General features: G+C 37.5%; 1 protein-coding gene across 1 annotated transcript in view; it reads right to left on the bottom strand.

Moving 5' to 3' along the window:
• The window catches only part of LOC148069917 (caM kinase-like vesicle-associated protein), a 47,500-nt gene extending 28,168 nt beyond the window's left edge, over positions 1–19,332 (bottom strand). The window contains exon 1 of the mRNA XM_087801339.1: positions 19,055–19,332. The gene's annotated coding sequence lies outside the window, so the exon portion shown is untranslated. The remainder of the gene's footprint in view (positions 1–19,054) is intronic.
• Positions 19,333–23,642: the final 4,310 nt, after the last annotated feature.

Genomic DNA, 23,642 nt, shown 5'->3' with positions numbered 1-23,642 from the left:
TGAACTTCAAGAGTTTTAAAGTCTTTATTGATTTGAATTTGTTCTGATTCACAGTTTTGAAGACATTTGTTCTGCTGAAGCAACAAAACCTAAGATTGAAAATATTGTTTTATTGTCCGTGGAACTGCTTTGTTGTGGATCCTCCGTTGCTCAGTTGCCACGTACCACATGTTCCGCTTGTGTGGTTGTGTACGTGTGAGTCTGTGTATGTGGTTGTGTATGTTAGTATGTGTGTGTGTGTGTGTGTGTGTGTGGTTGTGTATATGTGAGTCTGTGTGTGCATGTGTGGTTGTGTTAGTAAGTAAGTATTTTATATACTGTATATAGGTGCGTGTGTGTGTGTATAGGGGTGTGTGTGTGTGTGTGTGTGTATAGGGTTGTGTGTGTGTGTATAGGGGGGTGTGTGTATAGGGGTGTGTGTGTATAGACGTGTGGGTGTGTTTTTGGGGTGTGTGTATGTGTATGTATAGGGGGTGTATAGGGGTGTGTGTGTATGTATAGGGGTGTGTGTTTGTGTATGTATAGGGGTGTGTGTGTGTGTGTGTGTATAGGGAGCTGTGTGTGTATAGAGGTGTGTTTGTATGTATAGGTGTGTGTGTGTAGGGGTGTGTGTGTGTGTGTATGTATAGGGGTGTGTGGTTGTGTATGTATAGGGGTGTGTGTGTCTCTATAGGGATGTGTGTGTGTGTATAGGGAGCTGTGTGTGTATAGAGGTGTGTTTGTATGTATAGGGGTGTGTGTGTAGGGGTGTGCGTGTGTGTGTATGTATAGGGACGTGTGTGTATCTAAGGTAAGGTAAGGTAAGGTAAAACTTTATTGATCTATAGGGGTTGTGTCTATAGGGGTGTGTGTTTGTGTGTGTATAGGGGGGGTGTATGTATAGGGGCAAGTGCACGGTTGTGTGTGTGTGTGTGCGTGCGTGTGTGTGCGTGCGTGTGTGTGTGTGTGTGTGTGCGTGCGTGTGTGTGTGTGTGTGTGTGTGTGTGTGTGCGTGTGTGTGTGGGGGGTGTGTGTGTGTGTGTGTGTGTTGATAGCATCTCTAGTGTGTAACGCTCTCATTAGTCTCTTCCCTGCTTGTGTTTCTTCCGAGTGAACGAGGAACGTCTTCTCCTCACTGAAGTGAAAATAGTTCAGAGCATGAAACTGTCTTTGACAAGACGAGGGGTTCAGTCCCGCTGCACCCCCGCCTGCTGCTTCAAACAAAGCCGGGTTTTGTCTGAAGTCCAGCACGACTGAAGCTCCACGTGCTGCGATGAATGTGTTGCTCAAAGGCATTTGTGAGGAAGATGTTTCATAATGTTTGTTTGTCCCTGAAATAGACGTCGTTTCAACGGAGGCCAAATAATACAAAACTGTTGGTGTCGAGTTAAACATTTGAAATATGTATGTGTTGGTTATTAGAGTCGCACTGGTTAGTTATTAATAATTGATCGTCTGATCAGTTTTTCAATCAAATAACTGCACAAGTCGACAGAATTAAAAATCTACTCAACACATCTTTGACTTTAATAGATACAGAAACCAGTAAAGACTAAAGATATTCTAGTTATTCTAGTTATTATTCTTGTTAGTCTATATTGTATTTATTGTATTTATTGTATTTATTGTATTTATTGTATTTATTGTATTTATTGTATTTATTGTAGTTATTGTAGTTATTGTAGTTATGCTAGTTACCATACTGGCTATTACTCTAGCTATTATTCAAGTTATTCAAACTATTCAAGTTATTCAAGTTATTCAAGTTATTCAAGTTATTCAAGTTATTCAAGTTATTCAAGTTATTCAAGTTATTCAAGTTATTCAGTTATTAAGTTATTCAAGTTATTAAGTTATTCAAGTTATTCAAGTTATTCAAGTTATTCAAGTTATTCAAGTTATTCAAGTTATTCAAGTTATTCAAGTTATTCAAGTTATTCAAGTTATTCAAGTTATTCAAGTTATTAAGTTATTCAAGTTATTCAAGTTGTTCGCGTTGTTCAGGTTATTCTAGTTATACCTTCTAAAAATAGAAGTCCTATCTTTTATCTCTCCAGCACCCCCATGGACCCTCCTACACTCTCCTCTTTTCTCTCACTATATCCTCCCTCACTCCTCTCCTTATCCATCTGTCTACCCCCCCATCCTTCCTCCCAGCCGGTCAAAGCGGCAGGCCGTCAACAATGAGTCTGGTTCCGCTCGAGGTTTCTGCTTCTAAAAGGAAGTTTTTCCTCGCCATAGCTCACTGTACAGTGTTTTGTTTGTTGCTCTTTGTTGAATTGCTGGATCTATTTTTCCTTGATCAACTGTAGTCTTATTTCAACTGTATAGTGTCTTGAGATAACTTTGTTATGATAAGACACTTCTTCACACGAAATTTTCTGCTCATTTCTTTACAAACTCCTGTTTGTGAAACTAACCTGGAGAAGGTTCTGATCCGATCCCGCCTTGAAAAGACTCAAGAATGAACAAAAAGAGACTTCGGTGACGGTTTAACACTCGCCACCCAAGATGCATTTGTGAGAACGAATGTTTCACACTCTGTTCTTGGACGACGGCCTGAAGGAAACAATGAGTGAGTCTCTGCTGGTGTGAGTTTCTGTGCTCGTCAAGAATCCTCTGGTGCTTTGTTCGCCGTGTGGCGTGAAATCAAGATCACGCTCGCAGCAGTTCCTTCAAACTCTTCATCCATGAATACATGTTCCTGCTTCTGGATGTTGGAGCTCGAGCGAGAACATCAAACATCTCACGTCAGTGTCGCTGGTTTCAAACCCCTGACCGCGGCCCATTCTCGGGTCTGACAGAACATCAAAGAAGATGATGTTTGACTTGTTTCTCTGACTCGATGACAACGAGACGAACTTTTACATTCGTGTCATCGAACGAAACACAAGAGTGTCTTCAATGGAAAGAGTTTCTTTGGTCAACGAAGTAGATCCTGGAGTTAATAATAATAATAATAATAATAATAATAATAATAATAATAATAATAATAATAATAATAATAATAATAATAATAATAATAATAATAATAATAATAATAATAATAATAATACACAACCAACATCACGACCAACATCACGACCAACATCACGACCAACATCACGACCAACATCATGACTAACATAACTACTAACATCACAACTAACATCACGACCAACATCACAACCAACATCACAACCAACATCACGACTAACATCATGACTATCATAACTACTAACATCACAACTAACATCACGACCAACATCACAACCAACACCACGACCAACATCACGACCAACATCACTACTAACATCACGACCAACATCATGACTAACATAACTACTAACATAACTACTAACATCACGACCAACATCACTACTAACATCACGACCAACATCACGACCAACATCATGACTAACATAACTACTAACATCACAACTAACATCACGACCAACATCACGACCAACAGCACGACCAACATCACGACCAACATCACGACCAACATCACAACCAACATCACAACCAACATCACGACCAACATCACGACCAACATCATGACCAACATCACGACCAACATCACGACCAACATCACAACCAACATCACGACCAACATCACAACCAACATCACGACCAACATCATGACTAACATAACTACTAACATCACGACCAACATCACAACCAACATCACGACCAACATCACAACCAACATCACGGCCAACATCACGACCAACATCTCGACCAACATCACGACCAACATCACAACCAACATCACGACCAACATCACGACCAACATAACTACTAACATCACAACTAACATCACGACCAACATCTCGACCAACATCACGACCAACATCACAACCAACATCACAACCAACATCACGACCAACATCACGACCAACATCATGACTAACATAACTACTAACATCACAACTAACATCACGACCAACATCATGACTAACATCATGACCAACATCACAACCAACATCACGACCAACATCACGACCAACATCACGACCAACATCACGACCAACATCATGACTAACATAACTACTAACATCACAACCAACATCACGGCCAACATCACGACCAACATCTCGACCAACATCACGACCAACATCACAACCAACATCACGACCAACATCACAACCAACATCACAACCAACATCACGACCAACATCACAACCAACATCACGGCCAACATCACGACCAACATCATGACTAACATAACTACTAACATCACAACTAACATCACGACCAACATCACAACCAACATCACTACTAACATCACTACTAACATCACGACTAACATCACTACTAACATCACGACTAACACCACAACCAACATCACGACCAACATCACTACTAACACCACGACCAACATCACGACCAACATCATGACTAACATAACTACTAACATCACGACCAACATCACAACCAACATCACTACTAACACCACGACCAACATCATGACTAACATAACTACTAATATCACGACTAACATCACTACTAACATCACTACTAACATCACTACTAACATCACTACTAACATCACGACCAACATAATGGCCGAGCCTCGAAACTGTCCTTTAATACTCTTGTATTGTTTGTGTAGCTGGTGATCGGTCTGTCACATCTATCAGTTGTGTTGTTGTTTACACAACAACCAGTTCAACCGCTCAACAACCAGTTTCCAACAACGAACCTCCGAGGTTCTCCTGGAACAACAACTTCTTCTCTTGTTTCAGACGCACAGACGGTGGAGTCTGTTCATCATAACAGTCGTAGTTGGAGAGACACACTTCTGTCTCCATGGCAACAGTTAGTGACATTGAGCGACAGAACCGATGAAACAAACTTGTTTTTGCTTCAAACGAAGGACACAGAGTTTATCTTCATCACTACATTAAAGAATGAATGACCTTCAGAAGGTGACACACGACCTTCATATGTTGATATTGATGGAACAACTTGAATCATTTCTGCATCAAGAAATATTAAACCAGCAGTTTGTTAGCAACGATATAAGATGGCGGTTCGTACTGTAGTTGGTGTTTGATCGACGACACTATTATAAAATAAACTTTTAACATCCAGATATGAATCTATGTGTAATAATAATACAGCGTAAATGATTTTACTTCATTGAAATCCTTGAACCTTCTCCGTCCACCATCTTTGTTCTTCCTCCTCACCATTAGCATCTCAACAGTAGCCGCTATGCTAGTTAGCCAGTGTGGCTATCAGCTAACAAGTTCCACCAGTGATTGTAAACGTGTCGACAGATACTCAGTCGAGACCAAAAAAGAGTTTCATGCCAGGATTTGTTTGTGTGGATAAAAAAGTATAATTCTGAGAAGTTTGAAAAGAAGTCAAGCTAACGTAGAACGACAAGAAACAATTTTATTTCAGTTAAAATTATGTTTGTGGTTGTGATGTATCAGTTAAATAGTTTATCTTTTGACGAACTGAGTGGACTTTTTAAGTGAAGTTATTCAAGTGTTGTTGTCATAGTAACTCAATACCTGCTCAAACATATATTGTTAATATATATATTTATCTTCCAATAAATACATTAGTTGGAGATGAATTGAAGTAATGATTGTTTACTATTATTGTAATTTTGTTGCCGTCACCATCAAGTAAAAAGTCTTGTATCTTCACAGTAAGTACTTAAATAAAACGGTGAGAATATTTCTCTTGATCCTGAGATCAATGATCAGGTTCTGAGATTTGAATCCGACTCGACAGAAGCTCGAGCATCGACGTGAGCTGAGAATATTGAGTCGTAGCCATGAGCTCGTGGGTCTGATCCGAGCTCGGCCTCTGCTCTGTGAGTTAATGTGTCTGGAAGAGAAGCTTCACTAGAAAAGCCTTCAGTCCTGCTTCTCTTCCTCCCACGTCCATGAAGCAGATCATCTCTGAGGCTCCTGCGGTCAATAGTACGTCAGACGAGCACGAGCTCTGCTGTCTCGCCGCCGCTTTCATCTGTTTAAGTGTTGAGATGTTGAGACGGAAGACTCCAGGATGGTGGAGGTTCTAGTCATGAACGGAGAAGATCCAGCTCTGATTGATGAAAACCACTCCATTGATCGTCATCTGTGAGACGAGACTTCATTGAAGAAAAAAGACAATTCCAGTCATTGTTGGCTGTAAAATGTGAATTTCATCCTCGGGTGAGTTCCCGACTGTTCCCTGAGTCTGCAGTTACCGTGGTTACGACCGTCCTCCAGCGAGGCGTCGTAGTAGCGTGATGTTGTTGGAGGAGGGTCGAGTGTGTGAGCGTCTAAATTTAGGCGACTCGTCTTCCGTTCCTCGTGTCGGCTGTTTTGTTGACGTCGGCGGCAGGAGAACATAAATCATTCACACGGAGGAACGACGGATCCGTCCTTCCCAGGAGACACTGGTTGTGACGGGAGCTGCTAGTTAGAAACCTCTGTGTGTCGGGATCACGACTGTTCGACTGTTCAAGTGTGTTTGATTTAAATCTTAACATTTCAAAGAACTTCTTATTTCAAGAATCATTTCTATGACATTTGTAATCAACAAATCTTCTTCCACAGCAGGTTTGTAAAGGTTTGTATGTTTATGTTTATATAGGTTTATATTATTATATAGGTTTATATGTTTATGTTTATATAGGTTTATATGTTTATGTTTATATAGGTTTATATATTTCTGTTTATATAGGTTTATATGTTTATGTTCATATAGGTTTAGATGTTTATGTTTATATTGGTTTATATATTTATGTTTATATAGGTTTATATGTTTATGTTTATATAGGTTAATATGTTTATGTTTATATTTATATTGGTTTATATTTTCATGTTTATAGAGGTTTATATGTTTATGTTTATATAGGTTAATATGTTTATGTTTATATTTATATTGGTTTATATATTTATGTTTATAGAGGTTTATATGTTTATGTTTATATAGGTTTATATGTTTATGTTTATATTGGTTTATATGTTTATGTTTAAATAGGTTTATATGTTTATGTTTATATAGGTTTATATGTTTATGTTTAAATAGGTTTATATGTTTATGTTTATATAGGTTTATATGTTTATGTTTATATAGGTTTATATGTTTATGTTTATATAGGTTTATATGTTTATGTTTATATAGGTTTATATGTTTATGTTTAAATAGGTTTATATGTTCATGTTTATATAGGTTTATATTTTTATGTTTATATAGGTTTATATGTTTATGTTTAAATAGGTTTATATGTTTATGTTTATATAGGTTTATATGTTTATGTTTATATAGGTTTATATGTTTATGTTTATATAGGTTTATATGTTATAACAACATAATATCCAGTTATTGAACTTTTATGATAACATCTATAATCAGATCATTATTTTGTGATTATAAATAAGATCACAAATAAAGCCTGGATGTCCAGACTGACAGAAACAACTGTGTGTTTGAAAATGTTACTTTAAATGAGTTATTTTCAGCGTAACAGTAGCATTAGCTTCTGTTAGCATTGAACTGATTTAAAACTAGTTTATTTCCCAATGAGGTTAGAGATAATAAAACTTTATAAAGAATTAAAAACATTCATGAGTTTGTAAAGTTATTGTGTTGTTACTTTTGATCAATGACTGTAGAAACTTCATTATTTACTCACAAACAACTATTATCTCTGTGAGTCTGGTGTCAACGTCATAAGTTTAGAGTTGAAACAGATGTTGGAACATCGAACCTCCAGCTTTAATTCAAGAATGAAAAAGTATTTCTACGTCTTCTGATGCTTCAGTAGGTCATGATTGATGGAGAACGTTGGTGGTCGAGCTGGTGTTGAAGCTCGTCCATGTTTCATGAGAATAGATCGTCCTTCAGTCACGTCTCGTCATCCTGATCGTTGACGTGAAGAAGCTTTTTCAATGTGATTTACCTGAGATTTATGACATTTTCTCTTCGGCCTCCATCACTCAAACTAAGCGTTGATGTCAATATTGTGATTTAAGAGATTTTGACGAGAGCTGAGATTGTTTTGTTTGTTTCATATGTTTCTTCTTTTACGTTGTGTTTGTTTCGTCTTCTCTGCTCTTGTTGTCATTAACATTAATTTGACGTTGACTTCTTCTTATAAAGTGTTGACTGAAGCTCTTCAAGACTCACAGGACGGACGTCCACCTCATAGAACCCATGATAAGGCGACACATTGAGGGAGTTATTTCAAGCTGAGAGCAAAAACATTTCAACTCCAGGTCACGTGAAGGACGGCAACAGAACAGACAGGGTTGCCATGACGACACCTGTCTTCATGTGTTCATCTTCTCGATCCACCGGAGAGTTTCCTGCGAGACGTCAACTCTCTGGTCAAGAAAGGTTTGTTGGCTAAACTCACGGAGCAGCAGCTCCACGACTTGAGGTCCTGATGGTGTCGTGATGAAGTGCTCGTCGATGAATCTCTCAACACGTGTGGTGATGTGAAGTGACTCCCCTTCGATGAGGAAATGATGGACAAGTGAAGACAGAAGTCACAGGAGGACACGTGAGATCATCACCACACGTTCGAGTGATTCAAGGATTTTCATCTAAAATCCCTTCGATATTCCAGACGTGATGTTTGAAAACGAACCGACTTTTATCAACAACTATATCTAACTAACTAGTATCAACTCTGGTGTCATTAAACATCAACTAGTATCAACTCTGGTGTCATTAAACATCAACTAGTATCAACTCTGGTGTCATTAAACATCAACTAGTATCAACTCTGGTGTCATTAAACATCAACTAGTATCAACTCTGGTGTCATTAAACATCAACTAGTATCAACTCTGGTGTCATTAAACATCAACTAGTATCAACTCTGGTGTCATTAAACATCAACTAGTATCAACTCTGGTGTCATTAAACATCAACTAGTATCAACTCTGTTGTCATTAAACATCAACTAGTATCAACTCTGGTGTCATTAAACATCAACTAGTATCAACTCTGGTGTCATTAAACATCAACTAGTATCAACTCTGGTGTCATTAAACATCAACTAGTATCAACTCTGGTGTCATTAAACATCAACTAGTATCAACTCTGGTTTCATTAAACATCAACTAGTATCAACTCTGGTGTCATTAAACATCAACTAGTATCAACTCTGGTGTCATTAAACATCAACTAGTATCAACTCTGGTGTCATTAAACATCAACTAGTATCAACTCTGGTGTCATTAAACATCAACTAGTATCAACTCTGGTTTCATTAAACATCTACTAGTATCAACTCTGGTGTCATTAAACATCAACTAGTATCAACTCTGGTGTCATTAAACATCAACTAGTATCAACTCTGGTTTCATTAAACATCAACTAGTATCAACTCTGGTGTCATTAAACATCAACTAGTATCAACTCTGGTTTCATTAAACATCAACTAGTATCAACTCTGGTGTCATTAAACATCAACTAGTATCAACTCTGGTGTCATTAAACATCAACTAGTATCAACTCTGGTGTCATTAAACATCAACTAGTATCAACTCTGGTGTCATTAAACATCAACTAGTATCAACTCTGGTGTCATTAAACATCAACTAGTATCAACTCTGGTTTCATTAAACATCTACTAGTATCAACTCTGGTGTCATTAAACATCAACTAGTATCAACTCTGGTGTCATTAAACATCAACTAGTATCAACTCTGGTGTCATTAAACATCAACTAGTATCAACTCTGGTGTCATTAAACATCAACTAGTATCAACTCTGGTGTCATTAAACATCAACTAGTATCAACTCTGGTTTCATTAAACTTCTACTAGTATCAACTCTGGTGTCATTAAACATCAACTAGTATCAACTCTGGTGTCATTAAACATCAACTAGTATCAACTCTGGTTTCATTAAACATCAACTAGTATCAACTCTGGTGTCATTAAACATCAACTAGTATCAACTCTGGTTTCATTAAACATCAACTAGTATCAACTCTGGTGTCATTAAACATCAACTAGTATCAACTCTGGTATCATTAAACATCAACTAGTATCAACTCTGGTTTCATTAAACATCAACTAGTATCAACTCTGGTGTCATTAAACATCAACTAGTATCAACTCTGGTGTCATTAAACATCAACTAGTATCAACTCTGGTGTCATCAAACATCAACTAGTATCATCTCTGGTGTCATTAAACATCACCTAGTATCAACTCTGGTGTCATTAAACATCAACTAGTATCAACTCTGGTGTCATTAAACATCAACTAGTATCATCTCTGGTGTCATCAAACATCAACTAGTATCATCTCTGGTGTCATTAAACATCACCTAGTATCAACTCTGGTGTCATTAAACATCAACTAGTATCAACTCTGGTGTCATTAAACATCAACTAGTATCAACTCTGGTGTCATTAAACATCAACTAGTATCATCTCTGGTGTCATCAAACATCAACTAGTATCATCTCTGGTGTCATTAAACATCACCTAGTATCAACTCTGGTGTCATTAAACATCAACTACTATCAACTCTGGTGTCATTAAACATCAACTAGTATCAACTCTGGTTTCATTAAACATCAACTAGTATCAACTCTGGTGTCATTAAACATCAACTAGTATCAACTCTGTTATCATTAAACATCAACTAGTATCAACTCTGGTTTCATTAAACATCAACTAGTATCAACTCTGGTGTCATTAAACATCAACTAGTATCAACTCTGGTGTCATTAAACATCAACTAGTATCAACTCTGGTGTCATCAAACATCAACTAGTATCATCTCTGGTGTCATTAAACATCACCTAGTATCAACTCTGGTGTCATTAAACATCAACTAGTATCAACTCTGGTGTCATCAAACATCAACTAGTATCATCTCTGGTGTCATTAAACATCACCTAGTATCAACTCTGGTGTCATTAAACATCAACTAGTATCAACTCTGGTGTCATTAAACATCAACTAGTATCAACTCTGGTGTCATTAAACATCAACTAGTATCAACTCTGGTGTCATTAAACATCAACTAGTATCATCTCTGGTGTCACCAAACATCAACTAGTATCATCTCTGGTGTCATTAAACATCACCTAGTATCAACTCTGGTGTCATTAAACATCAACTAGTATCAACTCTGGTGTCATTAAACATCAACTAGTATCAACTCTGGTGTCATTAAACATCAACTAGTATCAACTCTGGTGTCATTAAACATCAACTAGTATCAACTCTGTTATCATTAAACATCAACTAGTATCAACTCTGGTTTCATTAAACATCAACTAGTATCAACTCTGGTGTCATTAAACATCAACTAGTATCAACTCTGGTGTCATTAAACATCAACTAGTATCAACTCTGGTGTCATCAAACATCAACTAGTATCATCTCTGGTGTCATTAAACATCACCTAGTATCAACTCTGGTGTCATTAAACATCAACTAGTATCAACTCTGGTGTCATCAAACATCAACTAGTATCATCTCTGGTGTCATTAAACATCACCTAGTATCAACTCTGGTGTCATTAAACATCAACTAGTATCAACTCTGGTGTCATTAAACATCAACTAGTATCAACTCTGGTGTCATTAAACATCAACTAGTATCAACTCTGGTGTCATTAAACATCAACTAGTATCAACTCTGGTGTCATTAAACATCAACTAGTATCAACTCTGGTGTCATTAAACATTAACTAGTATCAACTCTGGTGTCATTAAACATCAACTAGTATCAACTCTGGTGTCATTAAACATCAACTAGTATCAACTCTGGTGTCATTAAACATCAACTAGTATCAACTCTGGTGTCATTAAACATCAACTAGTATCAACTCTGGTGTCATTAAACATCAACTAGTATCAACTCTGGTGTCATTAAACATCAACTAGTATCAACTCTGGTGTCATTAAACATCAACTAGTATCAACTCTGGTGTCATTAAACATCAACTAGTATCAACTCTGGTGTCATTAAACATCAACTAGTATCAACTCTGGTGTCATTAAACATCAACTAGTATCAACTCTGGTGTCATTAAACATCAACTAGTATCAACTCTGGTGTCATTAAACATCAACTAGTATCAACTCTGGTGTCATTAAACATCAACTAGTATCAACTCTGGTGTCATTAAACATCAACTAGTATCAACTCTGGTGTCATTAAACATCAACTAGTATCAACTCTGGTGTCATTAAACATCAACTAGTATCAACTCTGGTGTCATTAAACATCAACTAGTATCAACTCTGGTGTCATTAAACATCAACTAGTATCAACTCTGGTGTCATTAAACATCAACTAGTATCAACTCTGGTGTCATGTAGTGAATGTTCTTCAAGACGCAGTAACTTCTCATCATGACCATGTTTTACACTTTATTACTTTATAAAGTTGCTCTGAAATCTGGACGAACAAGAGGTTACGAGAGTCCATTATGATATAATAATGGCTTCACTCCTCCTCCAGCTGTAATCACGCTTTTTTATACAACGAGTACTTTGGAGGTGGAGACCATTGATGACGCACAAACTCACTTTAACACACACACATATACACTGTAACACACATACACAATTTAACACATACGCACTTTAACAAACACACACATATACACTGTAACACACACACACATACACACTTTAACACACACACACTTTAACACACACTTTAGTTCCTCCTTCTCTGGTCTGTAGAAAACATTTCAGGTTCAAGTTAATATTTTTCTTCTCAAGATGAAAGAAAAGATTAAAATACATTTGTACGTGAACTTCATCAGAGAATCAATAGAAACTTTGTGTGGTTTAAGTGGATCAGGAGACAAAGTATCTGGTGTGTAGTAGAAACACATGAGTGTGTTGTTATCGATTGAAAACATTCAAATCGATCAATAATTTCATTTGTTGTTTCAGTTTTTATTTGACTTGAAATATTTCTTAGATTTTTCTTCACACCTTTTCTTCTGGTTTTCAAAGGATCAAATATTAGATTTGATAGTAAAACCTTTGAGGAGTTTTCTTTGTAAATACTTTCTACGGCAACATTGATGTTTCACTGAGTGAACACATGAATGTTTCACTGAATGAACACATGAATGTTTCACTGAGTGAACACATGAATGTTTCACTGAATGAACACATGAATGTTTCACTGAGTGAACACATGAATGTTTCACTGAGTGAACACATGAATGTTTCACTGAATGAACACATGAATGTTTCACTGAATGAACACATGAATGTTTCACTGAGTGAACACATGAATGTTTCACTGAATGAACACATGAATGTTTCACTGAGTGAACACATGAATGTTTCACTGAGTGAACACATGAATGTTTCACTGAGTGAACACATGAATGTTTCACTGAATGAACACATGAATGTTTCACTGAATGAACACATGAATGTTTCACTGAATGAACACATGAATGTTTCACTGAGTGAACACATGAATGTTTCACTGAATGAACACATGAATGTTTCACTGAATGAACACATGAATGTTTCACTGAGTGAACACATGAATGTTTCACTGTATGAACACATGAATGTTTCACTGAATGAACACATGAATGTTTCACTGAATGAACACATGAATGTTTCACTGAATGAACACATGAATGTTTCACTGAATGAACACATGAATGTTTCACTGAGTGAACACATGAATGTTTCACTGAATGAACACATGAATGTTTCACTGAATGAACACATGAATGTTTCACTGAATGAACACATGAATGTTTCACTGAGTGAACACATGAATGTTTCACTGAATGAACACATGAATGTTTCACTGAATGAACACATGAATGTTTCACTGAGTGAACACATGAATGTTTCACTGAGTGAACACATGAATGTTTCACTGAATGAACACATGAATGTTTCACTGAATGAACACATGAATGTTTCACTGAATGAACACATGAATGTTTCACTGAATGAACACATGAATGTTTCACTGTATGAACACATGAATGTTTCACTGAGTGAACACATGAATGTTTCACTGAGTGAACACATGAATGTTTCACTGAATGAACACATGAATGTTTCACTGAGTGAACACATGAATGTTTCACTGAATGAACACATGAATGTTTCACTGAATGAACACATGAATGTTTCACTGAATGAACACATGAATGTTTCACTGAGTGAACACATGAATGTTTCACTGAGTGAACACATGAATGTTTCACTGAATGAACACATGAATGTTTCACTGAATGAACACATGAATGTTTCACTGAATGAACACGTGAATGTTTCCCTGAGTGAACACATGAATGTTTCACTGAATGAACACGTGAATGTTTCCCTGAGTGAACACATGAATGTTTCACTGAATGAACACGTGAATGTTTCACTGAATGAACACGTGAATGTTTCACTGAGTGAACACATGAATGTTTCACTGAGTGAACACATGAATGTTTCACTGAATGAACACGTGAATGTTTCACTGAGTGAACACATGAATGTTTCACTGAATGAACACATGAATGTTTCACTGAATGAACACATGAATGTTTCACTGAATGAACACATGAATGTTTCACTGAATGAACACATGAATGTTTCACTGAATGAACACATGAATGTTTCACTGAATGAACACATGAATGTTTCACTGAATGAACACATGAATGTTTCACTGAATGAACACATGAATGTTTCACTGAGTGAACACATGAATGTCGTCGTGGATGAAGAACGGATGGAAACTAATGTTGGTATAATGAGGTCAAACTGGGTCAAAGTTTACTTCAGTAAAGTAACAAGTAAAACTGCTCATGATTTCATCAAAGCTTTAAAGCTTGAGTCGATATTTGAGTTTTTGTGTCTTTAGAGATTCTGTGAAACAACAATTCAATTAATTAAATGTTTTAAATAAACGTAAATAATAATTTGATCCACGACATGACGTTAATAAATGATACAACTACAGAAAAAACGACATTTAATCTACAAGTCCATGTTTTTAGTGATCATCTACTTTGTTATTATTCAAACTTTAAAACACTGTAATAAACTTGTAATGTTGACGTTGATCTGAAGTAAAACGCCGAAGAAACAATGTTTACTCGTCCGTGAAGTATTTACATGAAATAAAGCGACAGATGCTGACGTTAGTTATTCAAGAGCGAACGAGGATCCTTCACGTCTCGTCGCACTCGTGGCTTTAAACCCAGTTTTCATCTTCATCGCCGAAGCTTGTTCTGGATCTTCTGGTCCAAAACGTTCCTTCTCTTTAATGGACAGAAAGTCACCGACGTCTCGTGACGCGAGGACGGCTTGACGAGAACCGACGGGTGAACTTTGACTCCGGGTGCGACTCGTGACGTCCTCGTCCTTCTGTTCCTCGCCGTGAGTCAAAGTGGAAGCAACAGAATGTTTGGATCTTCTTGCAGCAGGAACACCAGCTTCCACGTCACACGCGTGAGCGTCGTCTCTTTCATGTGGAGATCAGCAGCTTAACGTCAGATGCTCCGCGGAGCTGAAGGTATCCTGGATTAATACTCGTCTCTCGCTCTCGCAGTATTGATCAGAGACGAGCACACGAGCCATGAAGGTTCTCGGGTCGATGTCAGGTCCGGGTTCCTGCTGAGGCTTGAAGGTTCCTCAACTCTTCAGTGAAGGAACGTGTTCCTCACAGAAGAGCTTGACCGTTCATCACGTGACCACCGATCCACACGAGTCAGGTCACCTTTGACTTGAGCTCCAGGAACATCGACCCAAATATATCGTTTCTCTGGAACATCTACACGTGTCAGGAGTCTCACGTCCACCAGGCGCGACGCTCGCGGCTCACGGTCCACGTTGGTTCTGACAAAACGTCTCCAGGAAAATAGGTCAATCTGTTTGTGGGCGGGGCTTAAATGTGACAGAGTCAAAACTGCAGTTTTTTCTCTGATGAAGAAGAAAAATAACCACAAAGTAACTTGTGGTTTGTTTCAGGTGAGAGTGTCTCTACCTGGACTTTACAGGTAAATCATGTCAATACTGAGGCCGACTTATGACAACAGATGTCTGCCCCTGGGACTCCACCCTGTTGTATAGAACTGGAAACATCTTGACGTCACCTGAACTTTCTTCCCATGATGCAAAGCTCCTCAACAAGAGTGTGTGTCAATTGCACGACTTTTTCTTCAGAGAAAGTTCTGTCTGGTTGATCTTGTTCATGACAGTTTTGTTCCTAAAATACAAACATTAATGAACATATAATACATCTGCTGGGATGGAGCTGCTTGGCAGAGCTCTGTCCTCTGTGAGTGCAGACATCATCTCAGGTGTTACAGATCCAGAGAACGAAGATCATCTTCATCGTTTCAAACGTGTCTCGACTCGTGAAGCAGGAGCGAGGAGATGACCGTCAACCACCTGATCCGTGCATCTCAAGATGTTCTCACGAGCAGATCCTCCAACACAGCATGACTTCATCACCACCGTCGTCATCATCTTCCACCAGCTCCGACACGTTCAATCACATGTTGTCACGCGTGTGCCGCGTCCTCGTCACGCCAGCTGCTCCAGTGAAGCTCCTGTGAACCTCAGTGAGGACCTGAGCTGCTGAGATGTTCACGCCTCGGACAACACTTCAGTCGCTGAAGTGTGTTTCTGATCAATAATCAATATCTCCTCATTCTCACGTCCTTGATTGCACCTTTTTAATGGTTGCAAAGTTCTCTATAGGACGGTGTGAAGAAAAAAAGATATAGATATATATATATATATATATATATATGTTGATATTATTTTAACGTCACTGTATTGACTTGAGCAGTCGATCGATCCATTTTCAAAACTAAAATCACATTTATATATATTTTATATGTGTAAAGTCTTTCAAATCATGTTGAATTTTAATTATTGTTTCTTTTATGGTTTATCTTCCATTTAAGTTTGTGCAAATAAAATATATATACATATATAATATTATACTTATAACTAACATGAAAATATTTCAGCTGTTTGTTCATTTCTGTGTTGTAATTATAATTCCAGCCTCTCGATGGCAGCAGACAGTACGTTCTCCGCAGATAAAGGAACAATGTCATCCTGCCACTGACTGAGGACGAGGGGATACATTTGTCTCCATCTGCTTTTGAAGCTGATGTTTAGACATATTTGTGATTTAACTTCTATAACTTCAACGACAGTTAAATATTCCAACAATGATGCAACAGAAACAAATCGTATCGATTGTTCAGTGAGAAGAAAATATTGTTTCGAATCATATCGTGAGATTAATGCGCTACAGCCTCTTTAATCCATCCATCCATCCATCCATCCATCCATCCATCCATCCATCCATCCATCCATCCATCCATCCATCCATCCATCCATCCATCCATCCATGTATCTTTCCATCTTACTATCCATCCATCCACGATCCATCCATCCATGTATCTTTCCATCTTACTATCCATCCATCCATCCATCCATCCATCCATCCATCCATCCATCCATCCATCCATCCATCCATCCATCCATCATCCATCCATCCACGATCCATCCATCCATGTATCTTTCCATCTTACTATCCATCCATCCATCAGTTTGTCTTTTCATCCATCCATCCATCCATTTATCTTCCCATCTTACTATCCATCCATCCATCAGTTTGTCTTTTCATCCATCCATCCATCCATCAGTTTTTCTTTTCATCCATCCATCCATCCATCCATCCATCCATCCATCTATCTTTCCATCTTACTATCCATCCATCCATCAGTTTGTCTTTTCATCCATCCATCCATCCATCCATCCATCCATCCATCCATCCATCCATCCATCCATCCATCCATCCATCCATCCATCCATCCATCCATCCATCCATCCATCCATCCATCCATCCATCCATCCATTAATCCATCTATCGTCTATCCATCCATCCATCCATCCATCCATCCATCCATCCATCCCTCATCCATCCATCCATCCATTAATCCATCTATCATCTATCCATCCATCCATCCATCCATCCCTCCATCCATCCATCCATCCATCCATCCATCCATCCATCCATCCATCCATCCATCCATCCATCCATCCATCCATCCATCCTTCCATCCATCCATCCATCCATCCATCCATCCATCATCCATCCTTCCATCCATCCATCCATCCATCCATCCATCCATCCATCCATCCATCCATCCATCCATCCATCCATCCATCCATCCATCGTTATAACAGTTAAACTAACATTTGTTCTTAAACCAGTAAAAGTCAATGAATGAATGTGTAATAATGATGTGTAAATATTTATGTGTTGATTTGTATAAACTTCAGTTTCAACTTTTCTTCAACACGTCTGAGATGTTTTCATGAGTTTAAAGAATCCAACAAATATAGAAGAACCAACAACGGTGAGTTTAAAACTCTTTTGACTCACGAAGAGAAGCTTCAACTTAAATGATCTTTAATACGTTTGTAATTCACTTGTTTCTCGTCTTCTGTCCAGTGAATCCTGGTGACACGTCCATTACTCATGCAGACGCAGGGATGTGGGTTCAACTCCCAGATGGATTCAATCCTACATCCGATCAATACCATCGATCGATCACATCGACTCTTTCACTCCCTTCCTTTATTTATTCATCTACGAGATTCAAGATGTTCCAACATCAATGATGGTATGACTGTGAATGTTCTTGAATAATACATGTTTGAAAGTGTAACGTTGTATTTTAAAAACTATTCTTTTATCAATTAAAATGTGTCAAACTCTACAAGTAATGAATTTAAAACCCAGATATATATATTTTTAAGATAATAATCTTTCTGTTTTAAAATGATTTATTTATTGAATCCGCTCTGAAGGTGAAACAACGTTTGAAGAGGATTTAAAAGATCACGTGAGTTGTTCGATCATGAATCTTTTGAACCTCAAATAATCCTAAATCATCGAACACACTCTCGTCACTGACCTTTGACATGCGATCATTTAGGATAAGAAAAGTTTGAGTGACGGGTCAGCGAGAGCGTGATGGACCAGAAGCTCGTCTCGGTCGCAGAAGAAGCAGAAATACTTGCACATGTCAGGGTCGCTGACGTCACTGATCTCTGACCACGAGATTTTAAAGCCTGAAGAAACATCTCCTACCTTCGAGCCGAGTGGCGTCAGAGAACGAAGGTCCAGCAAAGATCTCGCGGATCTTCTGATCTTCTGATCCCGTGGAGCTGAAGTTGAGACTCGTCGCTCCTGCTGGACCATCTGTTGTGCGGAGGAGAGGAGGTGACGATGAGGAGGACGAGGAGGATGAGGAGGATGAGGAGGATGATGATGATGCTGAGGGTGTGTTAGAGCCCAGGACTCGCTGTGACGGATCCGTCTGACACTCGAACAAGCGTGTGCGCAGCTGATGCGCAAAGACGCGCGGATTCATCCTCGTGCGCGCGTCCAGTGGAACCTTCGCTTCATCCGTCGAACGAGAGAAAAATCCACCATTTCATATATAATATCGTCTCCGTGATTTTAAAACCATGCGAAGAGTTTTGTGTCACTGGAGCAGAACGTTCAGCCCACGAGCAGCTTTCAAAGATCAGTGTTTTTAACGGAATCATTCCAGAGAAAAAAACAACTTGAAATGACGAGAATCACCAAAACATCAAAGAATGAAGCAGTTTGTTCTTTGTTTTTGTTTTTGATTCAAATATTGATGGAACTTCTGAATGAGACAAATCTGGGTTTATGGTGTAATAATTCACATGTTTAACATTTAAAAATGTGTCTGTTATACAAAGAATGTTTCAACTTAATTAGATATAAATGACATTTTTTCTTCATAATGTCACGAACATGTGAGTCAAACTCTCTTGAGTCCAACAGCAATCAATCATAATCAATCAAAATAAAAAAACGAAAAAAAATCCTCTGCATTTCAAGGAAATAAAATAAATATTGACGAAAATAATAAATGATGAATATTATTTTAATTAATATTGAAATATATTTAAAAAGTACAAATAAAAACATTCTAAACCTGTTTCTTAACATCATCATTATTTGATTATTATTTCATTTATTTTCCTGCAGTAAAACCAGCAGTGATCAAGTGTCGACTCATGTTGTTTGTGTCGTCGTCTCCATGGAAACGAATATGTCTAATGTTTTTATATAGTTTTGAAGGACAGAAGACATTTTACCTCATTTTCCCATTTTAATCATTTATGAAGGAAGATGATGTTTTTTTGTGGAACTTAAATTTTATTTTTTTATATTTGAATTATTAATCTTCTGCTCATCATGAGATACAAACTGAGTCTAAAAGGTAAATTGTAGTTTTTGTGTAACAGAAGCTCTATTAAGGAAAGAAAAGTCACTTTTTAAGTGGATTTATTTCTTATTTCTAGTTTCATTCTGAAGCTTTTTTGTGCATAAATATTTTTGTTCTGATTACGATGGATTTTATTTAAATATTTCACATGTTTTAATCATATCTTTTATCACAGTCAGAATATCTTTCTAAAATAAAGTCGTGGAGTTTATATCCAAGTGTTGCTTGTAATGTTTTATAGATTCTATACGTTGGATTAATTGTCTTCATTATAACGACTATATTAATATTATTTCTAGATCAATTCTTCTTCTCTTCACATGAATACCTTCAATTACAATAAGAAGAGATTTCAGGGTCAAACATGAGAAGATGATGTTAATGAATGAAGTCGAGAGAATCTTCAGCAACAGAAGATGAACGTTTGAATATTTGAGTCGCGTTGATGCAGAACCAGAACCAGAGCCAGAACCAGAACCAGAGCCGAGGCAGATGAACGACTGTGATGTCGTGTGGTCAGAACATCGACCCTCCCTGAGCTCCATCTGCACGTCTCAGAGTCACTGACGCTGCCAACCCTGATCCAAATCTTCTCGTCCTCCCGCCAGACCGGGTCAGTGTGAGCAGGTGGGTCGTGATGACGCCACTGAAGCTGCAGTGAGATGTTGAACCCTTATCAACCGATCCATCCATCAAATATCAATTGTCATCGACTCTGGAGATCTTCAGGTGAATCAAGTGATTTCCCCGGAGACCGCTTGTAAAAACTGCTTCTCAGGATCTTCAGCTGCTCTGAGATGTTTTCATTACTTGTTTACATTCGTCCTAAACTGTTACCATAGAAACACATTTGACACCAGAAACACGATCAGTTTTGAAGCAGAAGCCTTGAGAGAACCAGACTCACCATAGACGTGTTAAGATTGTAGACGCTGACACATGTTTTCTTGCTTTATACTTAGATTATTGTTTAGTTTAGTTTAGTTAATATTGTTGATCAAAACTAACTACTTAACAGTTGAAATGGGTTAGCATTAGCATGTAGCTTCATGAGCTCTGGAAAAATGTCCTGATGACTCATTAAAACGTTTCTAGGGCGACCAGGTTCAGACTAAAGTAGTAGAACACGATCTGGGGAACCAAAGAACACGTTAGTTTCAAAAACACAACTTTATGATTCTCGATTTATGTGTTTGAGTGTCAGAGATGAATCGATACGATCACGTGGTTAAAATCAACACGTTCACGGGAATCTAACCCTGACCTGCCGTGAGTCGAGGGTTTGTGTTCGTTGATTCTAAGTTGTTTGTAAAACTGTGCTTGATTCTCAGGAACACTTGAGTCAAGTGTACGTAACTGAGACGCGACGAGACAATAAATCCTCTGTTTTAAAAACACATCATGTGACCAAAGAACTAATATCACCTCAAAGACACGAACCGTTGTCGTGGACCATGAACAGAAGCTACATTAGCTCTTAGCTTAGCAACATAACCACGTGATCTCTTGACTCTTGATTCTAATTCTTTCTGAATCTGTTGGATTCTGTCCTGGACTCGCCGTCACTGCTGCCTCGTCTCACTGGACTCGTGCTCGCACACAGACTCACAACAGTGGCCTTGTAGCATCGTCGCACACAATCTGGAGTTTCTATGGCAACGGCTGATCGGGACGTGCAGTTAGTCGAAGGTTTAATGAGGAAAAATATGATTTCATGATCTTGAACAAATGTGTTTTCAGCCCATAATCGTGGAATCTTTCCGGAGGTGTGACGTCATCGTCCGAAGGGCTTCAGAGTCCAGGTCTGAGGGAGGTGTTGACGCTGAGCTGCCATCAGAAAGGTCAGCGAGTGATTTAATGTACGGAGAGAAAACATGAGGTCAGTGGAAGACGAGCCGAGAACAAGAAGGTTCCTCGGATTTACCAACTCTGAGACTGTTTAGAAGGTCATGAGATCATTGCTCGTCATTGATGTTGTTGTTTCTCGTCACAAACACCTCTTTTAGAAACAGATGTCATACAAAAACACAATATAAAATATATTAATCCAGAGATGATCAGAGGAAAAAGATCAAATATCTGATTTGATGATGTTAATTCAATTAATTGCTCAAATTCTGCCCAAATCTCAGGACGGCAACGATTGATTTTCTTGAATTTACATTATTCAAATAAAAAGTGTCAAATTTATATTTGATGGAAACATGAGCCACAAACAAACACAAAATTAAACGTAAATGAACATGAGAAAACATAAAGAAACATGAATAAACATAAGTAAATATAAATAAACATAAGTACATATAAATAAACATAAGTAAATATAAATAAACATAAGTACATATAAATAAACATAAGTACATATAAATAAACAAAAGTAAATATAAATAAACATGAGTAAACATAAATAAAAATATGTTAACATAAATAAAAACATGTTAACATAAATAAAAAATATGTTAACATAAATAAACATATGTAAACGTAAATAAACATAAGTAAACATGAGTAAATATAAGTTCATTGTAAATAAATATAAGAAAACATAAATAAACATAAGTACATATATATAAATATAAGTAAACATAGATAAACATAAGTACCTATGAATAAACATAACTAAATAAAAGTAAACATAAATACATATAAATAAACAAAAGTAAACATAAATAAATATAAATTAACTTAACTAAATATAAGTAAACATAAATAAACACAAGGGTAAATACAAGTAAAATGCAACCTAAATATGTTCCATCGTTGCTGCTCTTCACAGCCTGTGGTTCCTCCACTCAGCAGCTCTTGAGCAAGGCTTTTTTTAGCACCTGCATCACAGTCGATGAAGGACGTTGACTCTCACAGAGAAAAGTTCAATCTAGTTCCTGCTGCTGTCGGATCATAGAAATAATGAAAGTGTTTTGTCGACATCATGGAATCAAACCATGTTCACCTGCAGACGACTCTTGTTGCCTAGTTACCAGTTACACCTGAGAATTAAACGTTCAACCTCCTTTTATTATTGAGCAATAGTTTGAGACAATTGTCCATCTGTCCCTGACAGTGTCTCGTATCATCTCAGCTGTTTCATATTTACTGCTTTAGGAGGTTAAACATGTTACAGGAGCTGCAGTGCATCATGGGAAAGGAGTGAACATCTCGTGACATCATTATGAAGTTGACGTTCACTACAACAAAATGTTGAAGTTAAAATGATTATTTTTAAGATTCTCTTGTGACTCATGTGTTTCATTCTGGATCCTCGAACCCTCGTTTAAATCCAACATTCGTCCAACGATTCAGGCGATTTAAACAATTTAAAACTAGTTTAAAAAATTGTATTTTGTGTTGTTTAAAGAGAAACATCAGGTCACGATATTATCTGTTTGATTATTGCGAGTCCATAAGTCGTTGAAT

The sequence above is a fragment of the Callionymus lyra genome, chromosome 10, assembly GCF_982586985.1.
Source record: "Callionymus lyra chromosome 10, fCalLyr1.hap1.1, whole genome shotgun sequence".
NCBI classification, from domain to species: Eukaryota; Metazoa; Chordata; class Actinopteri; order Syngnathiformes; family Callionymidae; genus Callionymus; species Callionymus lyra.
Note: the sequence above shows the minus strand (reverse complement) of the source record. Positions and strands in the feature narration are given on the sequence as shown.